This window comes from Amblyomma americanum, chromosome 10 (assembly GCF_052857255.1).
Source record: "Amblyomma americanum isolate KBUSLIRL-KWMA chromosome 10, ASM5285725v1, whole genome shotgun sequence".
NCBI classification, from domain to species: Eukaryota; Metazoa; Arthropoda; class Arachnida; order Ixodida; family Ixodidae; genus Amblyomma; species Amblyomma americanum.
In genome coordinates, this window is record NC_135506.1 from 55,509,172 (window position 1) to 55,522,298 (window position 13,127).

At 47.7% G+C, this 13,127-nt stretch overlaps 1 protein-coding gene across 4 annotated transcripts in view; it reads right to left on the reverse strand.

Annotated features, from left to right (window-relative positions):
• LOC144107038 (uncharacterized) overlaps positions 1-13,127 on the reverse strand; it is a 439,706-nt gene that overhangs the window by 301,341 nt on the left and 125,238 nt on the right. The window lies entirely within an intron of this gene.

Below are 13,127 nucleotides of genomic sequence, written 5' to 3' on the forward strand. Positions count from 1 at the left end.
CTGGTGTTAATATTTAAGGTATGTGTGTAGGTTAGTAACTGAAATTTGTGATAATCCAGTACAATTTGTAACAGTAGTCTGTGTAACTCAGGGTTTTCGAACATCCAATGGAATGAATATATGTCGCATGCACAAGTGAAATTGTGTAGTGTTTTGATGACGTGCAAGTAACAATGTTTTGTAAAGTGCTTAAAACTGCAGTCTCGAAAAAAAATGTAACTTACACAGCTACCTTGCACTATAAAGGTAAAATCCAAGAACTATATTTTTGTTGGAAAATAAAACCATGGAGCACAAGCTATAGCCATGTTTTTGTGCAATCCTTACTGCGAATCCTTCTGCTTTTATAGAATTTGAGGACTCATAGACTGGATGAAAATAGCAGTCGAAAAATATTTTCAATGCACGAGTGGAGCACGGTAGTCAGAATTTTTTTTAAAAGGGTCCATTAAGGACTGCAAAAATAAGGGACAGTAATGAATGGATTTTAAGCATACAATATACAAAAGTATTCATTTTAAAAACTTCTAAGAGCAGAGAGATAGCAAACATTATTTGTCCAATGTGGAGCTGCCCGCAAGTGGCTTCCTTGTGCACCGTTCAGGATCTTTAACTTCAGGGATTCGGTTTCTGGACCACAGTGAAGAGACGATATACTTTTACGAGAAGAAGAAAAAAGAACGCGTTGCACGAATTTGGCACGTAGATCCGTTATGACGGTCTTGATTTCAGTTTCATTGCGTGCCGTCTCCCCACCTCTGCTTTTCTTGCCCATTGCAGACTGCCCCGTCAAGATTCCTTCGGCCAGCGCCAGAGCCATGGTTTGTGTATTTTTTACAAAAGTGCCCTATACACAGCGGAGTCAGATTAAAGACATTTCCTTGCCGCCGCTGCTGGTCTCGTTTTGTTTCCGCGATGTACGGAAGTACGCTGCGACGTGACTGCGACGCCGTGTGTATGCATTGCGCCACGATCGTACAACGCAGGCATCCAGGAGGAGGTGAAGACAGCGGTCCGATGCATTTTGTATCCAGCGTTCTTACCCTGTTCCTTACAGTACTACTTCGTAACGGCATGGACGGAACGGGGCTGGTTATATCTCCACATTGAAGTTCGATTGGGCTTTGTTCATGATTACAAAGCGCATTCGAACCTGATTATTGTGATTAACGAACTAGCACCGTTCCGCCTATATAGTAAGCAGTTCTAGTAGTCCTGTAAGAAAGAGGAAAAATGCAATATAGAAAAACGGACCGCTGTCATCACCTCCTCCTCCTGGATGCCGGCGTTGCGAAATCTTGGCGCCTGCATAAACACGACACCGCAGCCACCGCTCAGCGTATCGCCGTGGTTGAAACCTGCCATTGCTAACCGGAAGTGCTTCGTATTTTTTGGTGTAAAAATCTACACCAAATATGCTCCAATTGTCAACCGCAAGTGCTTCATATTTTTTGTTGAAAAAATCTACAACAAATCTGCTCCCTTCACCAACTGCAAAGCCTCTGTATTTTTTTGGGTGGAAATCTACTCGAAATTTAACGGTGTATTTCGAACCTCGATTAGGGAGGCCGCTAGAGAACAAGCCAAAAACACCAACTGGGTTGATTTGTGTTTAGAGTGCGAGCCTCCGGGGATCGACGCTGCTGACATGCCACAGCCATGGTGGCCGAGCTTTAGAGCGAGAGCTCTACTACTCGGGGTGCAACTTCTGATTTCGAAGTGGATGAAACAATGAACTTCAAAGCCTCACAAGGTCAAACCGAACTTAACTGCGTGGTGGTGTGTCCCAAGCTATGGTAGTACGACCACATGATTATATGACTGTGACCGCTGGGTACCTGGCCTTGTCATTTGATTTGAGACACTGGAGACAATATTTAACAGGGCTGTCGCTTTTATAATTAAGTTCAAACCTCGTTGAGCCCCAGCCATTTTTTTTTAATTCGAAAGCATTTCTTGCCTGATGAGTGGCGTGGACATGCTGTGTCACCACGGGCAGAGGGCAGAGCGTGTCCTCATGAATTGTCGATCGTCTAGTAAGAGTGTAATTACGACTTGTAATTATGAATGTACATTTATTGGAAAGTTTAATTGACTGAATTAGTGGACAACCATAATCCGGATAACCAAGATATCACTTAAGCTTCATTGCTTACTTCATGGAGTCAGCGGCGACGACGCGCGGGCTGCCATAGCAGCTTATGGCAAGGTAACAAAAGTTACCCGAGAGAAATGGCGAGTTCGCGGCATCAGCGACAGGGTGGTGACGACAAGGCTAGTTGCCCTGAAATCTAGGCCAGGAAGCACGATTGACGATCTGCCTCATCTGCTACGTGTCGGAGGTGAGGTTGCCTTAATGGTGGTGCCGAATCCGGCTCCGTTGTGTTTACGGTGCGGCAACACAGGCCACATCAGGCGAAACTGAAAGGTGCCACGGTGCTCGCAATGCCGACGCTTTGGGCACGACGATACCCAGTGTGTCAAGACCTATGCTTCCATCACAAGCCAACCGAAGACTCATTTGGTGGCAGAGCATGTCATGGACGCTCAAGATGTGGAAGAAACCTCCAAGAGTGCGGCAGGTGAACCAGCACGGGCCCCAACAACTAACGCACCTGACCGCGCAAAGGAAAATCACAGCGCTAGTGCTACCACTAGTAGAAAAGTTTGTGTGAGTGAAAGCCTGCCCAGCGAAAAGGCTGTTGAGAATGACTCCGGTAGTGCTACGAAAACCATTTCGGTGGTTCGGTGGTGGATGAGCAAGCAAAAGTGCAACCTATGGATGCCGCGAGCAGAGCGCCAGCAAAAAGAGTGCATGAGGAGATGATGGGTGCAGGAGACAGCTCCAGTGTGGAACCGCCCCCCAAAACAGCTGTGACTCGGTGGCCAGGCGTCAAGCCCAAACAGACAGTTCCGCCTGACCGCAACGTGGTCAACCAGGAGCCCACGTAACAGCAGGGGCTTATTGTCCCTCAGCATAAGCAACACACATTTGCGTACATCATGGCAGCATCTCAAGACCCAGCACCATGGCCGGAAGTCAGCGTTTCCTGTGCGGCGGGAGTGACGGTTGACTGTCTCTGTAAACGACGTACGATTTATGGTACTACATATTGTGGTGAGCCACATGTGGCCCTTTTGCTCAGATAAAACATGGCAGCGAATTTTAAGAAATCCCTACGTGTAGCCACATTGAAGATACGAGGCTTAGCAAGTAGGCGAAGGCAGTACCAAGTTAGCCGCCTATTCATTGAAAACGACATTGACATCGCTCCCGTACAAGAAACCAAGGTGAGCAGCCAAGAGCAGACAGACCGCATGGTGCAGGCTTTCACTGCCAACTACAACGTGTGCATTTCTCATGCTGTAGGAGCATCTGCATGTTGTGCGCTATTTATATGCAAGAGTTTGGGAATTGTGGAGGAACAAGCTTTTGTTTGTGAAAATGGCTGATTTATTGTCCTAGATTTTGCTTTTACTGGGTCTTTTTGGCGTGTAGTGTGCATTTACACACCCAACAAAGAATATGATCGCAAGGAGTTCTTTTGAAAATTAGAGCCTTGTTTGAAATCCGAGCGAAATATTATATTTCTTGGAGATTTTAATTGTGTTTGTAGACCACAGGACCGAGCCAAAGGTCGGCCATTGAGAGATCAAAGTGGTAATGTATTGAATGGGCTACTTGACGATTATGAATTAATAGACGTTGGCTGTATTTATCCACAAGCACTCAGGTAAAATTCACGCATTTCGAAGGTGAGAGAGCCATGCTAGGCTTGATCGTATTTATATATCGATGGATTTGGCACCTTTGTGTGAAAGCTACGACCTTATACCAGTATCCTTTTCTGATCATTGCCTCGTTTTCAGCTTGGGTTCCAAAGTAAGGAGGTTGCAATTTAACTGGGATCTCTGGAAATTAAATGCTAATCTCTTAGACGACGATCTCGTTGTAAACGATGTAAAACAATTGCTGCACACCACAGCGAATGATTACAGTAGCTTTGTAGCCAGCTGGGAAGGCTTTAAAGCCAACATAAAGCTGAAAGCAATCGAGCGAGCAACTGTGCTGCAACACAAGGAAAAGCAAAAATAAAAGGATTTGAAGTGCCAGCTGAAGTTACTGCTGAACATCGAAAGTGTGCAGCCTGGTTTCTGTATGAAGCAGATAAAGGAAGTGGAAAGCAAACTTGAGCTTGTTAATGAAGGTAAGCATAAAGGGGATAGTGGTGCCAGCACGTGCTGAGCGATTATGGCTGGGAGACGCCCAATAAGCGATCCTTGAGTGGCGAAAGCGTTAGGCCCGAAAAAATGAAGTCCACAAAATACTGTACAGAAATAAGGAAACCACCGACCCAAATCTTATAGAAGCCACATTTTTTGATCAATATCGAGATTTACTGGGGAAGGAGCATACAAGGAAAGAAGGTTTTGAACTTATTTTTTGTGACGAATGCCCAAATTAGATGACAGCGTTAAAAAAAATTGGAAGCGCCAATCATTGTAACCGAAGTAGAATGTGCGATTGACCAGCTAAGTGCAGGAAAGTCACCTAGACCTGATGGCCTAGGCGCCGTCTTCTACAAATTTTTCAAAGGAGCGCTCAGTTCTTTTTTGCATTGAGTCTCCAAGGAGGCTTATGATATGGAACAATTGCCACCCACCTTTAAGACGGCGCATGTTGTCTTGATTCCGAAGTGTGACGACGCAACTAGGCTACTGTTGGTGGGGTCCTATCAGCCAATAAGTCTCAGCAACGTCGATTATAAAGTCTATGAAAGTGCTGGCCAGAAGGACACAAGGTGTTATAAAATATCCGGTAGGTTCACATCAAGCCTGTGGCATTCAAGGGCGCACCATTACCACCAATGTAAACGTGGCAAGAAGCATTGTCGAGTGCTGCGACGCTCTCAGAGGTCGAGTTGCTATGTTGCAACTCAATCTGGCGAAAGCGTTTGATCGAGTATCCCATGACATCCTTTTGCAGCTCTTAGAATATGTCAATATTGAGAATATTATCACCAAAGGAGTCAAAATGGCGTACTCTGAGTGCAGAAAACGGCGGAACCAACGAAGCTGCGGAGTGCACCGGGAGCGAAAGTCAAATCGCGACATTTTTACGTGTTGGAAATCTCGACTGGATGGATGGATGCATGACAGCTTATATTTCTAATGGAAATGGAGACCCTTTACTAATTACCGCCCGCGGCACGCAGGCCTGGAAGGCGGGGGCCGGAGCCTCCGTGACTAAAGGCTAACAAAGAGATTTTATCCCTTCGTGGCCTCAGCCGGCAGGTGGATTGGCTTGTTTCTCCGCAGCGGGTTCTTCGCTGCGCAGAAGGGGTTCCCAGCTTTCACTGCTATCAATATCTTCGTCGACTCAGGGGTGGTCAGCGCATTTTCATATTCTTTGCTTCCGGGCAACCGTGAAACCACCGGAATGCCGGAACCTGGACGAGCGACGAGACGAGAAGAGACGAAGCGACCGGGAGGAAGCTCCCGTGTGCACTTTCCTTTTTTCGCATGTTCGGGCTACTGTTCAATTATGAAACTTCTGCACTTACGCCATGCGTTTTTATTTTTCATGCTGAACACACTTTTGAAGAATAATTATGGCTGCATTTCGGAGCTCGCAGTGCTGCTCATCAAAACTAGTGTGCTGCGAGATATAGTTGCTGTTGTTGCATATTGAGATAACGTGCAGAATTACTTGTGGCAGATATATGCGTACCGCTGCTCAACCACTTTGCCATTCAGACTCAAGGCAAATTTGTATGAATTCTGGCCCCATTGTTGATCGTCAGCCATGGCCAAGCACTGATGAATGCAAATGTTTGCTTTGCGCTGATGAAAGATCAAGAGAACTGCTTGTGCTGCCATGAGGTGCAAGCAATCAGGAAAAAGCAAAAAGGCACACATTGCATAACGAGCTCAAAAGAGTCAAGACTGTGTGCCTTAAAGACAGTACTAGAACTGGTCTTAGCTCAGCATGGATGTGAACCAGCTGAAAAAGGCAGAGTTTACAAACAGGTAAGAAAGTACTTTAACGAAAAGAGAAATATTGATGCACATATTTTGTGCAGACAATTTCGGCATGCTGCGTACCACCAGATTGTCTTGTTAACGTGGAAGAGGCTGGGAAAGAACAACCAAAGGGTTCTACCAAGCTGAGCGCTGTTTGAAAGTACCATGCCAAAACTGGTTTATACACAGGCTTCAAGCATTACATGGAACGGCCGAACAAGAGAAAGTAAACGGCACTAGCACAAGATTACGTTGATCTGTGGTTCCCTACAGTGTGGGCCACAGTGAATCAAGCGCAGCCGGACAGCCGGCTGACTCTCCGTGAATGGCGCCACTTCCGCTTTTCCCTCTCGGCCCTCCCCCCCACCCAACAGCGCTTCCGGAAGTGACATGGGCATGCCGGTGGTGGATTTTTAAGAAGCGATTGCAGCTGTTTGCAGAAAGAATCAGCAAAAAATTTACACATGATTTTCAAGGTCCTTTCTTCCCAACTACTGCGTTTCATGCGATTAGAAAACCGTTTCAGCTTCCCTTTAAGTGCGCTAGAACCTGAACCGTGCTGTAGGGGAAGGGATATAGGAGGGTGTAAAAGAAATAAAAGAGAAAGAGGTGGGGGTGAAAATATTTATTAATCATAGAGAGAGGTGTTGGGGGTTGTGACCTGAAGGGTCACGCCCTTATTACTAGGTGGGATGCCTAGTCAGGCACCCCATGGGCTGTTGGCGCAGCCCCGGCATGCTGCGTTAAGGCCCTTTGGGCCTCGAGGGTACAGCACCCGGACAGGGTCGCCTCCCAGTCCTCTCGTGTGGGGTTTGGGATAGGGGGTAGAGATGTGTTCTGCTGAAAAGACCCACACCATGTGGTAGGTGTCAGACACCTCCCCACAATGTAGGCACCGTGCAATAGGTGCCATAATAGAGGGCCCGAGAATACTTTCGACCACCTGGGGATCCTTAACGTCAGTGCACAATACACATCCCCAGGCGGTCGAAATTATTCCGAAGCCCTCCACTACGGCACCTCTCTCTCTTTTCTTTCACTCCCTCCTTTATCCCTTCCCCTATGGCACAGCACAGCACAGACGTCCGCCGATATGTGACAAATACTGCGCCATTTTGTATTTCCTTTCCCCAACAATGAATTTTCAAATTTAAATGAGGGTTTAATGTCCCACAGCGGCTCAGCCTATGAGGGACGCAGTCGAGAAGGGCTCCGGAAATTTCGACCACCTGTGGTTCCTCAACGTGTACTGAAATCGCAGAGTGCAGTTAAATGAATATGCTGCCAGTTCCTCGGCTAACGCAACTTAACTGGTTTCATTGTAGCAATAGCGCTGGCAGCCACTCATTCCGACGCTACGCACATAATTTCTGATTCGCAACACACCTGTCGAACTTAAATGACAAATTTTCGCAAACGGGCAACATAGCTCAATCCAGAGAACAAAAAAATTGGTATGGGTGCCCGGACACCAAGGCATAGACGCGAACAGCGTCTCTCCCCCGGAGTTCCACTGACTTCCCAGACTCTGTAGGGACTGCTGTACCGAACCCGCTTACCACATATGCGGACATTAAAGCATACCTACGCCTCAGTGGGCAAATGTTCCCAGAGCCTGCCATAGGCCCACGATTCTAAAACACAGATAACCAACTTTTTATGGGTACTGCATATTTTGTGACATGTAGGCCGATGCATATCATATGGTATGGGCCTACCAGACAAATCCGCAAATAAAGAGAGTAAATCAGCCAACAACAGAGGGCTGGGAGGCAACCATTTCTAGCTGCTTGGACCTTGAGTCAGAGTGCTCTGGTTCAAAGAGCGCCGGCAGCGGCTACCGCTAATGGTGTCCCGGTATGAGGACTACCACCCAGGCAAGGGAGTGGTGAAACTCTCCACTCTCCTCTAAAACCCGGCCCAGTGCATCGAATAGAGATTTACCGCCACCGCCACTAATATGCTGCTGGCTGCGAGAATCCGATGGCATCCGTGTGTTTTACTGAGGAAAGCACACGTGCATCAGCGCTCATTAACCCATTCGCTTCCGCGGCCGGCAATCCGCCGGCCGCACCGGCTGAGGCCAAAGTCACTTTAGCCGTCGAATCGCCGGCCGCTCAGAGTATGGTTTGTTTTGGGTTTATTCAATAGATGGCAGCACAACACAACCTATGTAGCGATTGATTCATGTGTTTGCCACCAGATGGACATAGTTGTCCACTGTCTGAGGTCAGTTTTGTTGTTTTTATCGACAAAAAGTTCGCAATCCCATCTCTTTCCAAACATGGCGTCGCGGAGAAAACGCGCTTTGACGGCGGAAGAAATTCTCAATCTTGTGTTCGAGAGTGATGACGAGAGTGACAACTGCGATGAAGAGGATGTTGTGTCATATGACGAGAGTGACCGGATTACGGACAGTGACAGCGACAATGAAGACAACTTGTGTTTAGCGCAAGATCCGTGCGACTCTCGGCCACCATCTCCGAAGGCGCTAAAACTAGAAAACTGGCAATGGGAAGCGGATGACACAGTGGAAAAGGTTGTGAAGAACACCTTTTGTGGTCAACCAGGCATCAAACGAGCCATCCAGCTACAAGTAGGTACAAATACCAGTGCTCTGGCAATGTTCAACGCTCTCCTCGGAGACGAGATTTGGAGTACCATTGCATTACACACAAATGCATTTGCATGAGAGAAACAGCGTTTGCATCCCGATCCCAGTTGGCATGAAACAACACCGGATGAAATGAAAGTTTACTTCGCTATGTGTGTGCTGATGAGCCAAGTAAAAAAGAGCAGCATTCAATCTTACTGGTCAACAAGAGCAGTTATAAGCACACCATTTTTTGCTTCGGTGATGTTGAGGCAGCGTTTTTGGGCACTCTCAAAATATCTGCATTTCTGCGACAACTCTCTCCCTCAAAGTGGAGATAAGCTGTGGAAGTTGCGCCCTGTGCTCGACCACGTACTGAAATGCTTTGATACAGCCTATGATCCCGAGGAGTATCTGGCAGTTGATGAAAGCCTTATGAAGTTTCGTGGTCGGCTGTCCTACGTCCAGTTGAACCCCTCGAAACGGGCAAGATTTGGCCTTAAGTTCTACAAACTGTGCGAGTCTTCGAGCGGCTACTGCCTGAAGTTCTCGATTTACACAGGAAAAAGTGAGAAGACTCCAGTTACTGCTGGATTGTTGTGCAGTGAGGCGGTTGTAATCGACCTTCTAGAAAAACATCTGCCCGATGGCCACACAGTGTTTATGGACAACTGGTATTCTTCGCCATTGCTATTTCGCCACCTAAAAGAAGCTGGTTCGAATGCTGTCGGCACAGTCCGCCTTCAACGAAAGAACATGCCGAAGGATTGCAAGGCGAAGCTGCAAAAAGGCGAATGCAAGTCCCTATTTGCGCGAGGCATCATGGCCCTCACTTGGCAGGACAAAAAGCAGGTCACAATGCTGTCAACCTGCCACAGTTCAACTGATCTCACTGATACCGGAAAAAAGGGTCGCAAGAATGGCTTGCCAGTTCTGAAGCCGCAAGTTGTAATCGATTACAACCGAGGCATGGGCGGAGTGGATCGCGAGGACCAACTGGCTTCCTTTCCAATTATGCGAAGGTACGCCAAAGGCTACAAAAAAATCTTTTATATTATGGACATCGCTGTTTATAACAGCTACGTCTTATCTGCCAAAGCATCAGGCAAGCGGCTCCACTACACAGACTGGAAAGTGAACCTCGCTGAGGAGATCCTCGAAGCTGTTGTTTTGCCCCAGTACCATGGTCGACGTAAACCGCCTGTCGCGGCTACACCAATGCGGCTGCAGGCTTCCGAGTGGGCTCATTTTCCTCGCCATATCCCACCAAACAAAATCAAGCAGAATCCATCAAGGCTATGCTTAGTCTGCAAGACACACGGGAAAAAGTCGGAGAGCCAGTGGGAATGTGAAAAATGTGAAGTTGCACTTCACATGCCTGTGTGCTTCAAAGCTTTCCATACACACAAGTCATATTAGGCGGGATGATGCAGCGAGCCCTTCCGAACATAATAAAGTAAATTTTGTGTTTCTACGAGGTGTGCAGCGGAATTTATCGCTTTTTTTAAAGAGCGGCTCGCGCGCCCAACGCACGTTGCTATTTCCGCGCGGAATACCAAGCAGGAAACGCGGCGGAGGGCGCGGAAGCCAGTGGGTTAACTGTTTATACATAGATACAGCTTTCTATGCATATGCAGTGCAAGCTAGGAGTGCGAGACGCCGCCTTCCTCAAGCGACCGCGCTCTTTGCATGCATTCGTGAGCCACAGACGACGGCGTTACCTGGCGGCACACGTTCCCAACTTCTATCACACAGCCGCAGGAAGCTGAAAGCGAGTTTCAGTACCTGTACCCCCCTCAGAGAATTGTCTTGGTAGCGTCCATGCCTCTCACAAGTCAATGTACACGTGAGGACGCGTCCTCTTCATCTCTTTCTCGCGGGCGACGCATTTCGGTGTCAAGCAGTTCGACAAGCGTTCACCTTGAAACCCGGCATTCACCCTCCCCCCCTCGTCAGAGAATCGTCTTAGTAGCGTCTAAGCCTCGCAAGCTGATGCCCCACGTGTAGACGTGTCCTCTTCAAACTGTTTCTCGCGGGCGACACATTTCGGTGCTAAGCAGTTCGACGAGCGTCCGCCGCATGCGCTGCAACAGTTCACGACTGGAATGACAAAGGAGCCGGTGCTCTCAGTGCATAGTGACGCCGAGAAGTGAGCGTGAGTTATAAGTGCGGGCTATAAGTATTATTTTGTGGAGGACGAGGTGGTGTAGTGTGTAGTGAAGTTTCGCTTCGTCTGCGTATTTCCTGCATTTTTGCTGTTTGACATGAACTCAGAAGAAACATTACAGCGCAAGCCTTGGGACTTAACACAAGAAACATGGCGCGCGCCCTCGGAGCACTTCAATAACGACCTCTTGAACTTCGAAGAGCATTGCGCTGCCACGGCAACAAATGGTAACTCTGCACCTGTTCTACTAGTTCAAAGCGTTAGTTGTCCAGAAGTACTGCTCACAGCTACAGGAAGGCATGATTGTTTAACTACTTTGCAGGACGCCATGCATACACTTGCCCGCTGGCTGCACCGGGAACCTCAATTTTTTTTAGCGCAGGTGAGCTCCGCCTGAGTCGTCCTCCAAACAAATCTTATTTAGGGTTGTCGCAGATCAGCCGCACCAAAATGCGATACATAAGCGTTCTGCCGATGGCGAAAAAAGCGGGTTTCTATTAAAAGCGCGTTTCATTTGTGGGTTATAGGGCTCCACGATAAAACATTGCAAGCTGTGTGTTGGACTTTATTTCTTTACGGTCAATGTGGCGTGAAATGCTATATATGCCCGGAAAAACCACACCGAGGCAGTAAACATTAGAAAAAAAAAACTCATTTGTGTTTACGGCGGGTGCACGTGAACCCAAACAATGATAATTACCGCTATGGTCGACCAGATGAGTGCTGGCTTGTCAGCATTGGTTGTGAACTTGCTGTATTTGATTTTAATGGTGGTGTCTAACATGATTGGGTTACGGTTGCTTTGTCACTCTGGCGAAGTTACGAGAGCTTTGTAGTGTGAAAACGTAGTGGAACGGACTTGAGCATGTTATCATGCGGCGCCTTTACCTCGAGCGCCCTCATCGAGATAGGAACAGACATTAAAAAGCTGTATTGAGGCGCTGGTGAGGTGTCCGCTTGCGTTGATTGAGCCCACACGCATAAGCATGCATATATGCCATATTTAAGCATGCGCTATAGTGACTGCCTCTCGAATCATCCATTGCTGCGCCGGCAGGTTAGTGTCGGACAGTGCAGCTTTCAAATAGCGTTTGGCTTTTGTTCGACCAGCCGAGCGTATCGAGTCCAAACCACAAGGCAGCGTTTCTTCGGCGTCCCGTCAGCGTTTCGGCAGCGGCTACCGCATATTATGTCCCAGATTGAGGACTACTACCCAAGGATAAGAGCGGAGAAACCTTCCACTCTCCTCTAAAACACGCCCTAGTACATCCAATAAAGTTTCACCACAACCACCACTACCACCAATAACCACAAATATGCTGCCGGCTGTGAGAACCCGGTAGCATCAGTATCTTTCACCGAGGAAAGCACACGTGTATCTACGCTCATTAGATACAGCTTTCATTAGATACAGGATACAGTTTTCTATGGATATGCAATGGAAGCTACGAGCGTGAGAGATCGCCCTCCACAAGCGTGCTCTTTGCACGCGCTGGCGAGCCAAAGACGCCGGCCTGTTACCCAGCGACACGCGCTCCTAACTTGCATTGCACAGCCACAAAAAGGTGTCCCTGAATTTTAGTACCTTTCTTCCCCCCCTCTCAGAGAATCGTCTTGGTAGCGTCCAATCCTCGCAAGCCAATACTCACGTGTAGACACGTCCTCTTCAAACTGTTTCTCGCGGGCGACGCGATTTGGTTTTAACCTATTAGTGTCAAAAGATGGCGATTCGCCGTCCGGTGGAGAAAGGGCCAAAGTGACAAAAGACGGCGAAACGTCGTCCGACCGAAAACCGCTAGTTATTGCAATAAAAAAAAAATAAGAGATGGTGCCTCATTAGTGTTTCGTGGTTTTTGTTTACTACTTTTTACACCAAGTGGAGATGTCTGCAAGATTCTCAAATATTTGCAAGGAGAAGCCCGCGTTTCTGAATCGAACATGGCGACGCGAGTCTCTCACGCAGGCAGAGATTGAATCAGTTCTATTTGCAAGTGATGATGACGACAGCGACGACACTGTAGTTGTAGATGACCTGCAAAGCAGTGATTCTGAAAGTGACTCGTCCGACGAGGATGTAGGCTCTGACGCCGAGTCAAACTCATCAAATGTAAAAGAACCGAAGTTAGAAGACTGGAAGTGGAATCCCACTGACAGCGACAAGAAAGTGGAAAAGTGTTTGTTCAGTGGGAATTCAGGAATGAAGAGAACTGTTCAGTAAGCCCACTCTGCAAATCCGACAGCTTTGACGTCGTTCAACTGCTTGATCGGCGAAGACTTCTGGCAGATGATCGCTAATGAAACGAACGCATTTGCTGTTCTGAAACAGGCTTCAGCGCCCGATCG